Genomic DNA, 18772 nt, shown 5'->3' with positions numbered 1-18772 from the left:
CTGTGAGGCTGCGGTGTAACCACTGCGCCACTGTGCCGCCCTTCTTAAGTATACTCGTATATCCCCTATACTCCTCGTGGGACCCGCCCGATCCCAGCTGCCTATACCTGACATCTGCCTCCTTCTTTGTCCTGACCAGACCCTCAATATCCCCCATCAACCAAGGTTCCCTAAACCTGCCAGCCTTGCCCCTCCATCTAACAGGAACATGCCGGCCCTGAACTCGTCCTATCTCACTTTTAAAATTCTCCCACTTGCCAGATGTCCCTTTACCTGTAAACAGCCTCTCCATTCAACTTTTCATAGTTCTTGTCTGATGCCATCGAAATTAGCCTTCCCCCAATTTAGGATTTTAACCTGAGGACCAGTCCTATCCTTTTCCATAACTATCTTGAAGCTAATAGAGTTATTGTCACTGGTCCCAAAGTGCTCCCCCACTGACACATCAACCACCTGCCCATCCTCATTTCCTAAGAGGAGGTCGAGTGTAGCCCCTTCTCTAGTTGGGCCATTCACATACTGCTTCAAAAAACTATCCAGGACACACTTAACAAATTCTTCCCCATCTGATCCCTTTGCACTAAGGCAGTCCCAGTCAATATTAGGGAAGTTAAAATCACCTACTATTACAACCCTACAATTCCTACACCTATCTGTGATTTCCCTACATATATGCTCCTCCACTTCCCTCTGACTATTGGGGGGTCTATAGTATAATCCCATCAAAGTGATCACCCCTTTCTTATTTCTAAGTTCCACCTATATGGCCTCACTGGATATTCCCCCCGGGATATCCCCTCTAAGTACTGCTGTGATGTCCTCCCTAATCAGTAGTGCAACTCCACCTCCGCTCTTACCTCCACCTCTGTCACACCGGAAGTATTGGTACCCCGGAACATTAAGCTGCCAGTCCTGCCCATCCCTCAACCACGTTTCCGTAATAGCTATAATATCACAATCCCACGTACCGATCCATGCTCTGAGTTCATCTACCTTACCTGTAAGGCTTCTGGCGTTAAAGTAAATTCAGTTTAGCCTATCAGACCGTCCATGCTCCCTGTCCTGCCCCTGCACGGCCTGCCTACTGGACTTGCTTGCTTTAAGCTCTACATTTGCCTCAACTAACTCATTGGAGAGACTACTACTTTGGGTCCCACCCCCCTGCAAGAATCGTTTAAGTTCTCCCGAGTAGTACTGGCAAACCTCCCCGCAAGGATATTGGTCACCCTCCAGTTTAGATGCAACCCATCCTTCTTGTACAGGTCGCCTCTGCACCAGAAGAGATCCCAATGATCCAAGTAACTGAAGCCCTCCAGCCGACACCAGTTCTTCAGCCACGCATTCATTTGCCTAATCCTTCTATTCCTACCCTCACTAGCACGTGGCACATGGAGTAATTCTGAGATTACAACCCTGGAGGTCCTGCTTTTTAACCTTCTGCCTAACTCCCTATGTTCACTTTGCACGACCTCATTTCTCTTCCTGCCTATGTCGTTGGTATCAATATGGACCACGACCTCTGGCTGTTCACCCTCCCCTTTCAGAATGTCCTGCAGCCACTCCGAAACATCCTTGACCCTGGCACTAGGGAGGCAACATACCATCCTGGAGTCTCATTTGTCGCCACAGAAACGCCTATCTGCACCCCTTACAATAGAATCCCCTATCACTATAGCTCTTCCAACCCTTTGCCTCCCCTGTTGTTCAGCAGAGCCCTCCATCGTGTCACGAACTTGGCTGTTGCTGCTTTCCCCTGGAGGTCATCCCCCCAACAGCATGCAAAGCGGTATATCTGTTTGAGAGGGGGATGGCCACAGGGGACTCCTGCACTACCTGCCTGCGCCTACTTCTTCGTCTGGTGGTCACCCATCTCTTTTCTGCCTGTGTAGCCATGACCTGCGGTGTGACCACCTCACTAAACATGCTATCCAAGACTTCCTCAGCATCGCGGATGCTCCACAGTGAATCCACCCACAGCTCCAGCTCTGTAATGCTGGTAGTCAGCAGCTGCAGCTGGATGCACTTCCTACACTTTCCCTTTAGGTTAATGCACTGCAAGTGCATGTCGAAGGTTTTGTTTTGATGTTATGAGTACTTTGGCCTTTATCACACTCACTGTCAGTGAGTCCCAGATACCCATCACCGTTTGTGTGAAAGAAATACGCCTTCACTCCCCTCTAATCCACCTACAAATTAGGCCCCTTTTTTGAACTTGCTATTCCTCAGTAGAGCCCTCTGACAATGTAGTGTGCCCTCAGTACTGCCCCTCTGACAGTGTAACACACCCTCAGTCCTGAGCCTCTGACAATGTAGTGTGCCCTCAGTACTGCCCCTCTGACAGTGCAACGCACCCTCAGTCTTGAGCCTCTGACAGTTCAGGGATTCCTCAGTTCTGACACTCTGACAGTGCAACACTCCCTCAGTGCTGCCCCGATGACCATGCCATGCCACCTAAGAACTGCCCGTCTGACCGTGAAGCACTCTTTCAGTACTAAACCTCCAACAGTGCAGTGCTCCCTCAGTACTGACCCTCAGATAGATCCCACAGGACTGCTGATCTGACAGTGTCACATTTCCTCATTTGACCATCTGACAGTGAATTTCTACCTCAATGCTGAACATCCGACAGAACAGCTCTCTCATTACTTCCTTTCCAACAATGCAATTCACTCCTTCAGTCCTGCCCCTTTAACAGTTCAGGGCTTCAAAATGCCTGCCCAATTGTGCAAAACTTCCTCATTACTGACCATTCGAGAGTTCACCATTCCCTCAGTCCTGTCCCCCTTACAGTTTAGCGTTCCCACAGTATTGAACCTCCAACAGCACCACTCTCCCCTCAGTGCAGCACTGTCTCAGTACTTAGCCGCTAACAGTGCAGGGTTCCCTCATTACAGTTCTTCTGGCAGTGCTGTACTCCTTCACTATTGTTCATTAGACAGTGCAGCAGCCATTTAGTGTTGCCCCATCGTTAGGGCTGCGCTCCCACGTGACGCACCTTATCGAATTCATTTTGGAAATCCAGGTATACTGCATCTCCTGGTTCCCTTTATCTGCCCTACAATTGTAGCAATGCTCCTTCTCCAAGCTCACCCAAGTCTCTTGGAACATCAATACTTACAAATTTTACACCTTTTGAAAATGTTCTGCTTTTCTAACCTAACGACCAATGTGTACAACGTCACACTTTCCTACATTACAATCCATCTGTCAACTTGTTGCCTACTCACTTAACCTGTCCATAATCCTTTGCAGCCCCGCTGTGTCCTCCCCACAGCTTACCTATCCATTTACATTTGTATCATCAGTAAAATTAGGTACATTACAATCTATATTACTGGCACTGATCCTTGCAGAACTCCACAACTGACTTCCTGTCAACTTGTAAATGCACCTTTTATGCCCACTCTTTGCTTCCTGCCCGTTAACCAGTCAGCTGTGCAAGCTCTCATGAACTCTTGCCTTGCCTATTAACCTTTAGTGAGCCACCTTATAGAATGAGTTTTGGAAATCCAGGTATACTGCATCGACTGGTTCCCCTTTATCTACCCTGCTAGCTACATCCTCAAACTCTGTAAGGCAGAATTCCCCTTTTGAGAAACGACGTTGACTTGTGCAAATCATTCTGTGCCTTTCTACGTGCAGTGTTAAGACTTCCTTAATAGTAGACCTCAGCATTGTCCCATCAACTGATGCTCGGTCACTGGCCTGCAGCTTCCTCTTTTTTTTTATCTTCCTCTTTTCATGAAAAGCAGTGTAACATTTGCCAACTTCTAATCTGATGGGATTGTTCCCAAATGTAAGGTATTTCGGAAAATCGCATCCACTATCTCTGCAGCTATCTCTTCTAGTGCCCTAGAGTGTATACCATCAGGAGCTGAACTGACCCTCCGACAGCGCACATCTCCTTCATTACTGTTCCTCTGACAACGTTGCTGTCCCTCACAAATGCTCATTTGACAATGCAGCAATCACTCAGTGCTGCTCCACTGCTAGTGCAGCACTCCTCTGCTACTGACACTCTGACAGTGCAGCGCTCCAGCATAACTGCCACTCTGGTAAAGCAATGCTGTCTGATTACTGAGAGTGTATGACTTCATCAGTACTGACCATCCCACAGTGCAGCGCTCCCTCAGTAGTTCTCCTCCTCTGGCGCAGTGCTCCCTCAGTACTGCCCTCACGACTGTGCAGCTATTCTTCAGTACTGACCCCAGGACTGTGTTGTGCTCTCTCAGTTCTGACCCTCCAATGATACATCACTGCCTTATTACTGCCAGTGCAGATCTTCCTCAGATCCAATCCTGAGGCAGTGCAGTGCTCCATGACTACTGACCATGTGGTTGTGCAGCATTCACACTTCACCAGCCCTCAAACGGTGCAGTGTCCTGTCTGAACAGTTCGCCTGACAGTGCAGCACCCTGTCAGAACAGCCCATCCGACAGTTCAGTTCTCACTAAACATTACCGCTCCAATATTTCTGCGCTCACTCAATACACACTGTCACATTGTTCCAACAATACTGACCCTCCAATGGTGCAATGCTCCCTCAGTGCAGACACTGGAACAGGCCAGTCATTGGAGTCCTTTCGGCAATGCTGCACACATTCAGTATTTCACATCTAACAGTGCAGCGATCCCTCAGTGCTGCCCCTCCGCCAGTGCAGCGCTCCTTCATACCTGCCCCTCTGACATTGTAGTGCTGTCTTTGAACTGATCCTCCAACTTTGTAGCTCTTTCTCGGTATTGATCAATAGGTGACTGTGAAGCGATCCCTCAGTACGTGTGCTCCAATAGTGCACCTCTCCCTCAGTACCGGCCCTCTGAAAGTACAGCATTGCCCCTTTGTCAGTGCATTGCTCCCTCAGTACTGCCCACCTATCGATGCAGTACACCCTCACCACTGCCACTCTGACAGTGCTTTGATCCTCTTGAGCTGTCCAACTGATAGCGTAGTGCTCCCTCGGTACAAACCCTCCGATAGAGTCAATATGGCACAAAAGGAGGCCATTTGGCCCATTGTGTCCATGTTGGATCCTTGCAGAGCATTTCAGTCAGTCTGACTTCTCCGCTTGATCCCTGCTGCCCTGCAACTTCATTTCCATTAAATGGCCATTCCATTTCCTTTTGATATAATTGATTGTCTCCACTTAGACCAACATCGTGGGCGATGGGTTTCATGACATTACCAGTCGATGTGCAGAAATTAAATAGAAGTTCTTCCTCACATAGCCCCTGCATCTGTTGTACAAAACCTTCAATCTGTGCCCCTAGTTCTTGTTCCATCAGTTAATGGGAACTTTTCCTCCTTGTCTAAATTATATAAAGCCTTTCAGAATCTTGTATAACTCTATGCAATTTCTCCTCAATCTCCTTTGCTTCAGTGAGAGCAGCCCCAGCTTTTCCAAGCTAACAAAATACAAAGAACAGAGAACAGCACAGCACAGGAACAGGCCATTCGGCCCTACAAGCATGCGCCGATCTTGATGCCTGCCTAAACTGAAAACATCTGCACTTCCGGGGACCATATCCCTCTATTCTTATCCTATTCATGTATTTGTCAAGATGCCTCTTAAACGTTGCTATCGTACCTGCTTCCACCACCTCCCCCAGCAGCAAGTTCCAGGCACTCACCACCCTCTACGTAAAGCACTTACCTCGTACATCCCCTCTAAGCTTTGCCCCTCGCACCTTAAACCTATGTCCCCTAGTAACTGACTCTTCCACCCTGGGAGAAAGCTCCTGACTATCCACTCTGCCCATGCCGCTCATAACTTTGCAAACCTCTATCATGTCGCCCCTCCACCTCCGTCGTTCCAGTGAAAACAATCCGAGTTTATCCAACCTCTCCTCATAGCTAATACCCTCCGGACCAGGCAACATCCTGGTAAAACTCTTCTGTACCCTCTCCAAAGCCTCCACACGTCCTTCTGGTAGTGTGGCGACCAGAATTGCACGCAATATTCTAAGTGTGGCCTAACTAAAGTTCTGTACAACTGCAGCATGACTTGCCAATTGTTATACTCTATGCCCCGACCGATGAAGACAAGCATGCCGAATGCCTTCTTGACTACCTTATCCACCTGCGTTGCCACTTTCAGTGATCTGTGGACCTATCCGCCCAGATCTCTCTGCCTGTCAATACACCTAAGGGTTCTGCCATTTACTGTATATTTCCCACCTGCATTAGACCTTCCATAATGCATTACCTCACATTTGTCTGGATTAAACTCCATCTGCCATTTCTCCGCCCAAGTCTCCAACCAATCTATATCCTGCTGTATCCTCTGACAATCCTCATCACGATCCGCAACTCCACCAACCTTTGTGTCATCCGCAAACCGACTAATCAGACCAGCTACATTTTCCTCCAAATCATTTATATACACTACAAGCAGCAAAGGTCCCAGCACTGATCCCTGCAGAACACCACTAGTCACAGCCCTCCATTCAAGAAAAGCTCCCTTCCACTGCTACCCCCTGTCTTCTATGACCGAGCCAGTTCTGTATCCATCTTGCCAGCTCCCCTCTGATACCCCTTTTGTACTAGTCTGCCATGAGGGACCTTGTCAAAGGCTTTACCTGAAGTTCAAATAGATAACATCGACTGCCCTTCCTCCATCAATCATCTTCGTCACTTCCTCAAAAAACTCAATCAAATTAGTTTAGTTTAGTTTAGAGATACAGCACTGAAACAGGCCCTTCGGCCCACCGAGTCTGTACCGACCATCAACCACCCATTTATACTAATCCTACACTAATTCCATATTCTTACCACATCCCCACCTGTCCCTATATTTCCCTACCACCAAGTTATATTAGGGGCAATTGCTAATGGCCAATTAACCTATCAACCAGCAAGTCTTTGGCATGTGGGAGGAAACCTGAGCACCCGGAGGAAACGCACGCAGACACAGGGAGAACTTGCAAACTCCACACAGGCAGTACCCACAATCGAACCCGGGTCACTGGAGCTGTGAGGCTGCGGTGCTAACCACTGCGCCACTGTGCTGCCCCAGTGAGTGGGGCAGTGAGACACGACCTCCCCTTCACAAAACCATGCTGTCTCTCGCTAATAAGTCCGTTTGTTTCCAAATGGGAGTAAATCCTGTCCCGAAGAATACTCTCTAATAATTTCCCTACCATTGATGTAAGGCTCACCGGCCAAAAAAGTCCTGGATTATCCTTGCTACCCTTCTTAAACAATGGAACAACATTGGCTATTCTCCAGTCCTCTGGGACCTCACCTGTAGCCAATGTGGATGCAAAGATTTCTGTCAAGGCCCCAGCAATTTCTTCCCTTGCCTCCATCAACATTCTGGGATAGATCCTATCAGGCCCTGGGGACTTATCTACCTTAATGCTTTGCAAGACACCCGACACCTCCTCCTTTTTGATAATGAGATGACTGAGACTATCTACACTCTCTTCCCTAGGCTCATCATCCACCAAGTCCTTCTCTTTGGTGAATACGGATGCAGAGTACTCAGTTAGTACCTCGCCCATTTCCTCTGGCTCCACACATAGATTCCCATCTCTGTCCTTGAGTGGGCCAACCCTTTCCCTGGGTACCCTCTTGCTCTTTATATTCTTATAAAAAGCCTTGGGATTATCCCTAATCCTGTTTGCCAATGACCTTTCATGACCCCTTTTAGCCCTCCTGACTCCTTGCTTAAGTTCCATCCTACTTTCTTTATATTCCTCTAGTGCTTCGTCTGTTCCCCAGCCTTCCAGCCCTTACGAATGCTTCCTTTTACTTTTTGACTAGGCTCACAATATCCCGTGTTATCCAAGGTTCCCGAAACTTGCCAAACTTATCCTTCTTCCTCACAGGATCATGCTGGTCCTGGATTCTAACCTTTTAACTAAAATCCCTCATCACTGGATCCATTCTGGTAAATCTCCTCTGCACCCTCTCAAGGACCCGCTCATCCTTCTGAAAGTGTGGTGACCAGAACTGGATGCAATACACTAGTTGAGGCCTAACTAGAGCGTTTTAAAGGTTCAGCATAACTTTGCTGCTTTTGTACTCAATACCTTCAGTTGTGAATATGTCTCATCCATATTTACCGTGGAGAAGGTCGTGGAAGCTAGTGAGTTGAAGGGAGTGAACACTGATATCCTGGAGCATATCAACATTACAAAGGAGGAGGTGTTGGAGGTATTGAAGCATGTTAAGGTGGATAAATCCCCAGGGCCTGACCAGGTGTATCCTAGGATACTCTAGGAAGCAAGGGAGGAGATTGCGGGGGTCCTGGCAGAGATTTTTGTATCATCGTTAGCCACGGGTGAGGTACTGGAAGACTGGAGGATAGCTAATGTTGTACCTTTATTGAAGAAGGGAAGCAGGGATAAGCCAGGGAACTACAGGCCAGTGAGCTTTACATCAGTGGTGGGAAAGTTATTGGAAGGGATTCAGAGAGACAGGATTTATAGGCATCTGGAAAGGCATGGTCTGAATGGGGATTAGGGAAATCAGCAATTTCTTCCCTTGCCTCTGTATTCTGGGGTACATCCCATGAGGCCCTGGGGACTTATCTACCTTAATGCTTTGCAAGACACCCAACACCTCCTCCTTTTTGATAATGAGATCACTGAGACTATCCACACTCCCTTCCCTAGACTGATCATCCAACAAGTCCTTCTCTTTGGTGAATACTAATGCAAAGTACTCATTTAGTTTCACGCCCATTTCCTCTGGCTCCACACATAGATTCCTTCCTCAGTCCTTGAGTGGGCCAACCCTTTCCCTAGTTTCCCACTTACTCTTTATATATGAATAAAAAGCCTTGGGATTCTCCTTAATCCTGTTTGCCAATGACTTTTCGTGACCCCTTTTCGCCCTCCTGACTCCTTGCTTCAGTTCCTTCCTACTTTCTTTATATTCCTCTAGTGCTTCATCTGTTCCCAGCTTTCTAGCCCTTATGAATGCTTCCTTTTTATTTTTAACTAGGCTCACAATATCCCGCGTTATCCAAGGTTCCCAAAACTTGCCAAACTTATCCTTCTTCCTCACAGGAACATGCTGGTCCTGGATTCTAATCAACTGACATTTGAAAGACTCCCACATGTCAGATGTTGATTTACCCTCAAACAGCCGCCCACAATCTAAATTCTTCAGTTCCTGCCTAATATTGTTATAATTAGCCTTCCCCCAATTTAGCACATTCACCCGAGGACTTTCTTTCTTCCCTGGCCTTCTCGTCTCGAGAGACAATGGGTAAGTACCTGGAGGTGGTCAGTGGTTTGTGGAGCAGCGCATGGAGTGGGTATAAAGGCCAATTATAGAGTGACAGACTCTTCCACAGATGGTACAGATAAAGTTGGTTATCGGAGCTGTTACACAGTTGGCTCTCCCCTTGTGCTTCTGTCTTTTTTCCTGCCAACTGCTAAGTCTCTTTGACTCGCCACACTTTAGGCCCGCCTTTATGGCTGTCTGCCAGCTCTGGCGATCGCTGGCAACTGACTCCCACGACTTGTGATCAATATCACAGGACTTCATATCGAGTTTGCAGACGTCTTTAAAGCGGAGACATAGACGGCCGGTGGGTCTGATACCAGCGACGAGCTCGCTGCCCAATGTGTCCTTGGGGATCCTGCAATATTCCATGCGGCTCACATGGCCAAGCCATCTCAAGCGCCGCTGGCTCAGTAGTGTGTATATGCTGGGGATGTTGGCCGCCTCGAGGACTGGTGTGTTGGAGAACAGGTCCTACCACCTGATGCCAAGGATTCTTCAGAGGCAGCGAAGATGGAATGATTTGAGACGTCGCTCTTGGCTGACATACGTTGTCCAGGCGTCGCTGCCGTAGAGCAAGATACTGAGGACACAGGCTTGATACACTCGGACTTTTGTGTTCCGTGTCAGTGCGCCATTTTCCCACACTCTGTCGAACATAGCAGTGGAAGCCTTTCCCATGCGCTTGTTGATTTCTGCATCAAGAGACAGGTTACTGGTGATAGTTGAGCCTTGGTAGGTGAACTCTTGAACTACTTCCAGAGCGTGGTCGCCAATATTAATGGATGAAGCATTTCTGACGTCCTGTCCCATGATGTTCATTTTCTTGAGGCTGATGGTTAGGCCAAATTCATTGCAGGCAGCCGCAATCCTATCGATGAGACTCTGCAGACATTCTTCAGTGTGGGATGTTAATGCAGCATCGTCAGCAAAGAGGAGTTCCCTGATGAGGACTTTCCATACTTCGGTCTTCACTCTTAGACGGGCAAGGTTGAACAACCTGCCGCCGGATCCTGTGTGGAGGAAAATTCCTTCTTCCGAAGACTTGAACGCATGTGAGAGCAGCAGGGAGAAGAAGATCCCAAACAGTGTAGGAGCGAGAACACAGCCCTGTTTCACGCCACTCAGGATAGGAAAGGCGTCTGATGAGGCACCGCTATGCTGAATTGTACCTTTCATATTGTCATGCAATGAGGTGATGATACTTAGTAGCTTTGGTGGACATCCAATCTTTTCTAATAGTCTGAAGAGACCACGTCTGCTGACGAGGTCAAAGGCTTTGGTGAGATCGATGAAAGCAACGTAGAGGGGCATCTGTTGTTTGGGAATTTCTCCTGTATCTGACGAAGGGAGAACAGCATGTCAATGGTCGATCTCTCCGCTCGAAAGCCACAGTGTGCCTCAGGGTAGACACGCTCAGTCAGCTTCTGGAGCCTGTTTAAAGCGACTCTAGCGAAGAATTTCCCCACTGTGCTGAGCAGGGAGATTCCACGGTAGTTGTTGCAGTCAGTGCAGTCACTCTTGTTCTTATAGAGGGTGATGATATTGGCATCGCGCATGTCCTGAGGTACTGCTCCCTCGTCCCGCACAGGCAAAGCAGTACTGCTGAAAGTATACCAGGCTTGGCACTCTTGATTATTTTAGGGGTAATGCCTTCCTTCCCAGGGACTTTTCCGCTGTCTAGAGAATCAATGGCATCACTGTGTTCCGATTTTGTTGGCTGTACGTCCAGCTCATCCATGACTGGAAGAGGCTGGGCTGCATTGAGGGCGGTCTCAGTGACAACATTTTCCCTGGAGTACAGTTCTTGGTAGTGCTCCACGCAGTGGTCCATTTGCTTCTGTTGGTCAATGATTGTGTCCCCTATTTAGACTTGAGGGGGGGCAATCTTCTTGATGGTTGGCCCAAAAGCTCCCTTCATGCCATCATACAATCCTCTGATGTTTTCGGTGTCAGAGGCCAGCTGAATACGACTGCATAGGTGTTGCCAGTAGTCATTTGTGCAGCGCCTGGCTGTTTTAAGTGCTGAGGATGTTAACACGTTGGGGGCTTTCTTGTAGTTCAGAAGTGCAATGCGCTTAGTGGCTATGACAGCTCTTCTAAGTGAGATTGAAACCAGTCTACATTCCGCTTCACACATTTGCCATAGGTGGTCATTGCTGAGTCAGAGATGGCATCTTTGATGTGGGCCCACTTGGTCTCTGCATCCCCTGCAGGAGTGTTTTGAAGGGTTTTTTTAAGTGAATTTAGAAACTTATGTAACAGCTGTGGATGAGAAATTCTGCTCGTGTTGATGCGCGGGCAGCCCTTCTGCTTGGAGTGATGCAGCTTCTTTGGATTGAGTCTAACCTTGCTGCACTCCAGGGAGTGGTCGGTGTTGCAGTCCACACTGTGGAAGCTGCGTGTGATTTGAACGCTATTTATAGAGGCTCACCTTGTGACGATGAGGTCCAGCTGGTGCCAATGACGTGTTCTTGGGTGTCTCCATGAAAGCTGTTGACAGGGTTTAGTAAGAAAGAACGAGTTGGTGATGCAGAGGTTATGATAGGTACACAACTCCAGCAGTCTCTGTCCATTCTCATTCATCCTTCCAACGCCCTAGCGCCCAAAGCAGGAGGGCCATGAGTCATAGTCGGCCCCAACCCTGCCAATAAAGTCCCCCAGCAGGAACAGGTGTTCGGTATTGGGTATGCAACTAATGATATTATGGAGTTCCTCGTAGAACTGGTCTTTAACTTCAGGTGAGGAGCAGAGTGTTGGAGCATAGATGCTGAGTAGGTGTACTGGACCAGAGGTGGTGAGCAGTCGGATGGACAGTATGCGTTCTGAGCCATTTAAAGGAGGCTCTATCATGCTGAGCAAAGAGTTTCTGATGGCGAAGCCCTCTCCATGCTGTCTTGGTTCTTCAGGATCCCTATCCTGCCAGTAGAAGGTGTAGTTTTGCTCTCTGAGAGATCCGCTCGCAGGGAGGTGTGTCTCCTGAAGTGCTGCAATGTCCATATTGAGTCTACTGAGCTCGTTGTTAATGAAGGTGGTCTTCCGAGAATCGTTGATTTGTGTAAGGTCTTCCGACAGGCCAGGACACATAGTTCTGACGTTCCAGCTTGCAAAATGAAGGGCTGGTACCTTCTTTCCTTTTTTTCTCATGCTGTTTGGTGCAGTGTTACAGTCCACTTGTCAGGCAATGACCCTGAGCACCAAGCACCCATTGAAGCAGTTAGACTGTGACGGGACAGAACCTTACTGACTGGGGGCTGCCCGGTTTGAGGCGGGCAGTAGCTGTCCAGTGAGATGCGATGACCTCTCCCACCGACAAAGGCAACCCGTGGCGCCCAATCTCTGCACCAATTGAGCTGGACTTATAACCCGTAACTGCTGCCTTCGGAGGACGACTCTTATCCTTATCCACAAGTACCTTAAAACTTACGGAATTATGGTCACTGTTCCCGAAATGCTACTCTGCTTATACTTCAACCACTTGGCCGGGCTCATTCCCCAATACCAGGTCCAGTACGGCTCCTTCCCTAGTTGGACTATCTACATTTCGTTTCAAGAAGCCCTCCTGGATGCTCCTTACAAATTCTGCTCCATCCAAGCCCCTAGCACTAAGTGAGTCCCAGTCAATATAGGGGAAGTTAAAATCACCCACCACTACAACCTTGTTACCTTTACATCTTTCCAAAATCTGTCTACATATCTGCTCCTATACCTCCCACTGGCTGTTGGAAGCCCTCCAGAACACCCCCAACATCGTTACTGCACCCTTCTTATCCTGAGCTCCACCCATATTGCCTCGCTGCATGACCCCTCCGAGGTGTCCTCCCGCAGTACGGCTGTGATATTCTCCTTAACCAGTAATGCAACTTCCCCACCCCTTTTACATCCCCCTATATCCCGCCTGAAGCTTCTAAATCCCGGAACGTTTAGCTGCCAATCCTGTCCTTCCCTCAACCAAGTCTCTGTAAACACAACCATATCATCGTTCCAAGTACTAATCCAAGCTCTAAGTTCATCTGCCTTACCTGTTATACTTTGCGCATTGAAACAAATGCACTTCAGACCACCAGTCCCACTGTGCTCAGCAACATCTCCCTACCTGCTCTTCCTCTTCGTCTTATTGGAATGCTTCAGTACTTCAAAGATTTACTCTGAATTGTGGATAAGGTTTGAGTGTCTGGTGTTATTTATTTCTTGCTCTCTTAGCATTTCTAACTGAAACTGCTTCACCAATTTTTCCCTCTGAAACTGTATCTCCTCTCTTTTGAACTGCAACCTTTTTCTCTGTTTCCTTCCGACTCTCTCTCTCTGCCTTTTCAGCTGCAACTGGACCTCCTCTCTTTTCAACTGAATTTTAGCTGGAACAATCTTTTTGTTTTCAGATTCCGTGCTTTCTTCTTTTGGTTCAGGAGTAAGTTCAAAACGGGTAGCTAGAATCTTCACCAGTTCAGGTTTCTTGGCTTTATGTTTGAAAGCGATTCCGTTCTCTGTAGCTAATCTTTTACAAATATTCAATATTGAATTTATTTCACTTATCATGGGATATGTGTCCCTGCTCCACAAACTCATTAGCATGAGATGTGGCCATCTCTTATGTTTCGAGTACCATAGAGAAACAAAACGGAAGAATACAAGAAAATCTGTCTGTTTACTGTCCCACAATGTTAGACGTCAGTTTCCCTGCCGTTGTCAAATCTCCAGTTAATCTGATGGAGCAGATCATGGACTCGAGGCCCCCAATTTGTTGTGGCCACAGGAAGACGAGTGATGTTGGCTCCCACTTGGTAACTCCAACTGACAGTAGCAAGTTTTTTGGTTTACTAGGGTATTTAACCCTTTTAGAGTCATACAGTTATACATCACAGAAATAGGGCCTTCGTCCCATCGTGTCTGTGCTGGCCATCAAGCACCTAACTATTCTAGTCCCATTATCCAGCACTTGGCCCGTCGCATTGTATGCTGTGGCGTTTCAAGTGCTCATCTAAATACTTCTTAAATGTTGTGAGGGTTCCTGCCTCCACCACCTTTTCAGACAGTGCGGTCCAGATTCCAACCACCATTTGGGTGAATTTTTTTTTCCCTCAAAGTCCCTGTAAACCTCCTGCCCCTTAATTTAAATCTATGTCCTCTAGTTATTGACCCCTCCGCTAAGGGAAAAAGTTTCTTCCTATCTAACCTATCAATACCCCTCATAATACCCCTCAATCCGGTCCCCCCTCAACCTTCTCTGCTCTAAGGAAAACAACCCAAATCTTTTCAGTCTCTCTTCATAGAAGAAATGCTCCAGTCCAGGCAACATCCTGGTGAATCTCCTCTGCACCCTCTCCAGCGCAATCACATCCTTCTTATACAGGAGTGACTGGAACAATATGCAGTACTCCAGCTGTGGCCTAACTAGAGTTTTATACAGCTCCATCATAACCTCCCTGCTCTTATATTTATTCCTTGACTTATAAAGGCAAGTATCCCATATACCTTCCTAACCATCTTATCTACCTGTGCTGCTGCCTTCAGTGATGTAAGGACAAGTACACCAAGGTCCCTCTGACACTCTGTACTTCCAAGGGTCCTACCAACCATTATATCGTCCTTTGCCTTGTTAGTCCTCCCAAAATGCATCACCTCACCCTCAAAGAACAAAGAACAATACAGCACAGGAACAGGCCATTCGGCCCTCCAAGCCTGCGCCCATCTTGATGCCTGTCTAAACTAAATACTTGTGCACTTTCGGGGTCCGTATCCCTCTATTCCCTTCCTATTCATGTATTTGTCAAGATGCATCTTAAACGTCGCTATCGTACCTGCTTCCACCACCTCCCCTGGCAGCAAGTTCCAGGCACTCACCACCCTCTGTATAAAGAACTTGCCTCGCACATCCCCTCTAAGCTTTGTCTCTCTCACCGTCAACCTATGTCCCCTAGTAACTGACTCTTCCACGCTGGGAAAAAGCTTCTGACTATCCACTCTGTCCATGCCACTCATAACTTTGTAAACCTCTATCATGTCGCCCCTCCACTTCCGTCGTTCCAGTGAAAACAATCCGAGTTCATCCAACCTCTTCTCATAGCTAATAGCCTCCAGACCAGGCAACATCCTGGGAAACCTCTTCTGTGCCCTCTCCAAAGCTTCCACATCCTTCTGGTAGTGTGGCGACCAGAATTGTACGCAATATTCCAAGTGAGGCCTAACTAATGTTCTGTACAGCTGCAGCATGACTTGCCAACACATTCCTCAGGAAATAAATTCCATTTGCCACTGCTCTGCCCATCTTACCAGCCCATCTATATCGTCCTGTAATCTGAGGCTTTCCTCCTCACTAATTACGACACCACCAATTATCGTGTGTTCTGTGAACTTACTTATCATACCGCCTATATTCATGTCGAAATCATTAATGTACACTACAAACAGCAAGGGTACCAGCACCGATCCCTGTGCTACACCACTAGTCATAGGCGTCCACTCGCAAACACAACACTCGACCATTACCCTCTATTTCCTGCGACCAAACCAATTTTGGATCCGATTTGCCAAATTGCCCTGGATCCCTTCTTAACCAATCTCCCTTGCAGGACCTTGTCGAAAGCCTTACTGAAGTCCATGTAGACTACATCATCTGCTTTACCCTCACCTACACATCTAGTCACCTCCTCGAAAAAATTCAATTATGTTAGTTAGACACGATCTCCCCTGACAAAGCCGTGCTGACTATCCCTGATTATTCCCCGCCTCTCCAAGAGAAGATTAATCCTTTCGCTCAGAATTTTTTCCAACAGTTTCCCTACCACTGATGTCAGACTCACCAGCCTGTAATTACCTGGTTTATCCCTGCTACCCTTCTTGAATAATGGTACCATATTTGCTGTCCTCCAGTCCTCTGGTACCTCTCCTGTGGCCAGAGAGGATTTGAAAATTTGTGTCAGATCCCCTGCTATCTCCTCACTTGGCTCACATAACAGCCTGGGATACATCTCATCTGGGCCTGAGGATTTATCCACTTTTAAGCCTTCGAAAGCATCTAATACTTCCTCCCTTTCAATGTTAATATGTTAATATGTTCAAGTATATCCCAATCCCCCTCCCTACATCGTCATTCTCCACAGTGAAAACAGATGAAAAACAATCATTTAAAACCTCACCTATTTCCTCAAGTTCCACACACAGATTGCCACTCTGGTCCCTAATTGGCCCTACTCTCTCCCAGGTTATCCTCTTGCCCTTAATATACTTATAAAACGCCTTAGGATTTTCCTTTACATTGACCACCAATGGTTTCTCATGTCCCCTCTTTGCTCTCCTAATTACTGTTTTCAGTATCCCCCTACACTTTCTATACTCCTCTCGTACCTCCGCTGTTTTCAGCGATCCGAATCTACCATAAGCCTCCTTTTTTCCCCAAAATTGGCTCAAAAAAATCTCCTGTATGCATTTTAAGAATTCCTCCCCTTTAAGCCTTTTACACGAAGACTATCCCAGTTGATATTAGGTAAGTTGAAATCCCCTACTATTATTACCCTATTATTTTTACACCTGTCTGAGATTTGCCTACATATATGCTCCTCTATCTCTCCCTGACTGTTTGAAGGGCTGTAATACACTCCCAGCCAAGTTCTTAAGTTCTACCCATATGGCCTCATTTGAGGAACCTGCTAAGATATCATCCCTCCTTAGTGCAGTAATTGACTCCTTGATCAACAGTGCAATACCTTCTCTTTTATCCCCTCCCCTATCACGCCTGAACATTCTAAACCCTGGAATATTGAGTTGCCATTCCTGCCCCTCCCTCAGCCATGTCTCTGTGATAGCAGTAGTATCATATTCCCATGTGCTAATCAATGCCCTCCATTCATCTGCCTTACTAGTAAGATTCCTTGCATTAAAGTATATACAATCCAGCCTTGCATTTTTCACTTGCACCTTAACAGGTCTATATTTGCTCTGCTTTCCAGACTGACTCAGTTTCTCTTCTATATTTGACGGAGCATCACCCCCTACTGTACCTCCACTCTGTATCCTATCCCCCTGACAAATTAGTTTAACGCCCCCTACCCCACCGCCACAACAGCACTAGCAACCCTCCCAGCAAGGATTTTGGTCCCGTTCCAGTTTAGGTGCAAACTGTCCAACTTGTACAGGTCCCACCTTTGCCAGAAACAGACCCAATGATCCAGGAAACTGAAGCCCTCCCTCCTGCACCATCTCCTCAGCCACGCATTCATCTGCTCTATCCTCCTATTCCGATACTCACTAGCATGTGGCACTGGGAGTAATCCAGAGATTACAACCTTTGAGGTCCTGCTTTTTAATCTGCTACCTAGCTCCCTAAATTCTTGTTGCAGGACCTCATCCCTCTTTCTACCGATGTCGGTACCAATGTGCACCACGACCTCTGACTGCTCAGAATGTCCTGCAGCCGCTCCGTGACATCCTTGACCTTCACAACAGGGAGACAACATACCATCCAGGAGTCTCGTTTGTGGCCACATCTGCCTATCTGCATCCCTTACAATAGAATTCACTATCACTACAGCTCTCCCACTCCTTTTCCTCCTCTGCTATGCAGCAGAGCCCTCCGTGGAGCCACAAACTTGGCTGTTGCTGCTTCCCAAGGGAGTTCATTCACCCCACCAACAGTATATCTGTTTGAGAGGGGGATGGCCGCAGGGGACTCCTGCACTACCTGCCTGAGCCTACTACTCCGCCTGGTGGTCACCCATCTCTTTTCTGCCTGTGCAACCATTACCTGCTGTGTGACCACCTCACTCAACGTGCTATCCACGACTTCCTCAGCATCGCGGATGCTCCACAGTGAATCCACCCGCAGCTCCAGCTCTGTAATGCAGGTAATCAGTAGCAGCAGATGGATACACTTCCTGTACACATGGTCACCAGGGACACTGAAAGCGTCCCTGATTTCCCACATAGCGCAGGAGGAGCACATCACGGTGGTGAGCTCTCCTGTCATGACTTATCTTTAGATTAATGAGTTAATCCCTTAATTAAAAAATACTAATTACACTAGGGCCTTGTTCTATCCACTTCAATCTAAACTCCTTAATAATAGATAGAACATAGAACATTACAGCGCAGTACAGGCCCTTCAGCCCTCGATGTTGCGCCGACCTGTGAAACCATCTGACCTACGCTATTCCATTTTCATCCATATGTCTATCCAATAACCACTTAAATGCCCTTAAAGTTGGCGAGTCTACTACTGTTGCAGGCAGGGCGTTCCACGCCCCTACTACTCTCTGTGTAAAGAAACTACCTCTGACATCTGTCCTATATCTATCACCCCTCAACTTAAAGCTATGTCCCCTCGTGTTTGCCATCACCATCTGAGGAAAAAGGCTCTCACTATCCACCCTGTCCAACCCTCTGATTATCTTATATGTCTCTATTAATCACCTCTTCTCCTCCTTCTCTCTAACGAAAACAACCTTAAGTCCCTCAGCCTTTCCTCGTAAGACCTTGCATTAAACTACATTTGCCATCTCTCAGCCCAGCTCTGCAGCCTATCTATGTCCCTCTGCAACGTACAAC

Source organism: Heterodontus francisci, chromosome 46, assembly GCF_036365525.1.
Source record: "Heterodontus francisci isolate sHetFra1 chromosome 46, sHetFra1.hap1, whole genome shotgun sequence".
NCBI classification, from domain to species: Eukaryota; Metazoa; Chordata; class Chondrichthyes; order Heterodontiformes; family Heterodontidae; genus Heterodontus; species Heterodontus francisci.
This window is presented reverse-complemented; position numbering follows the sequence as displayed.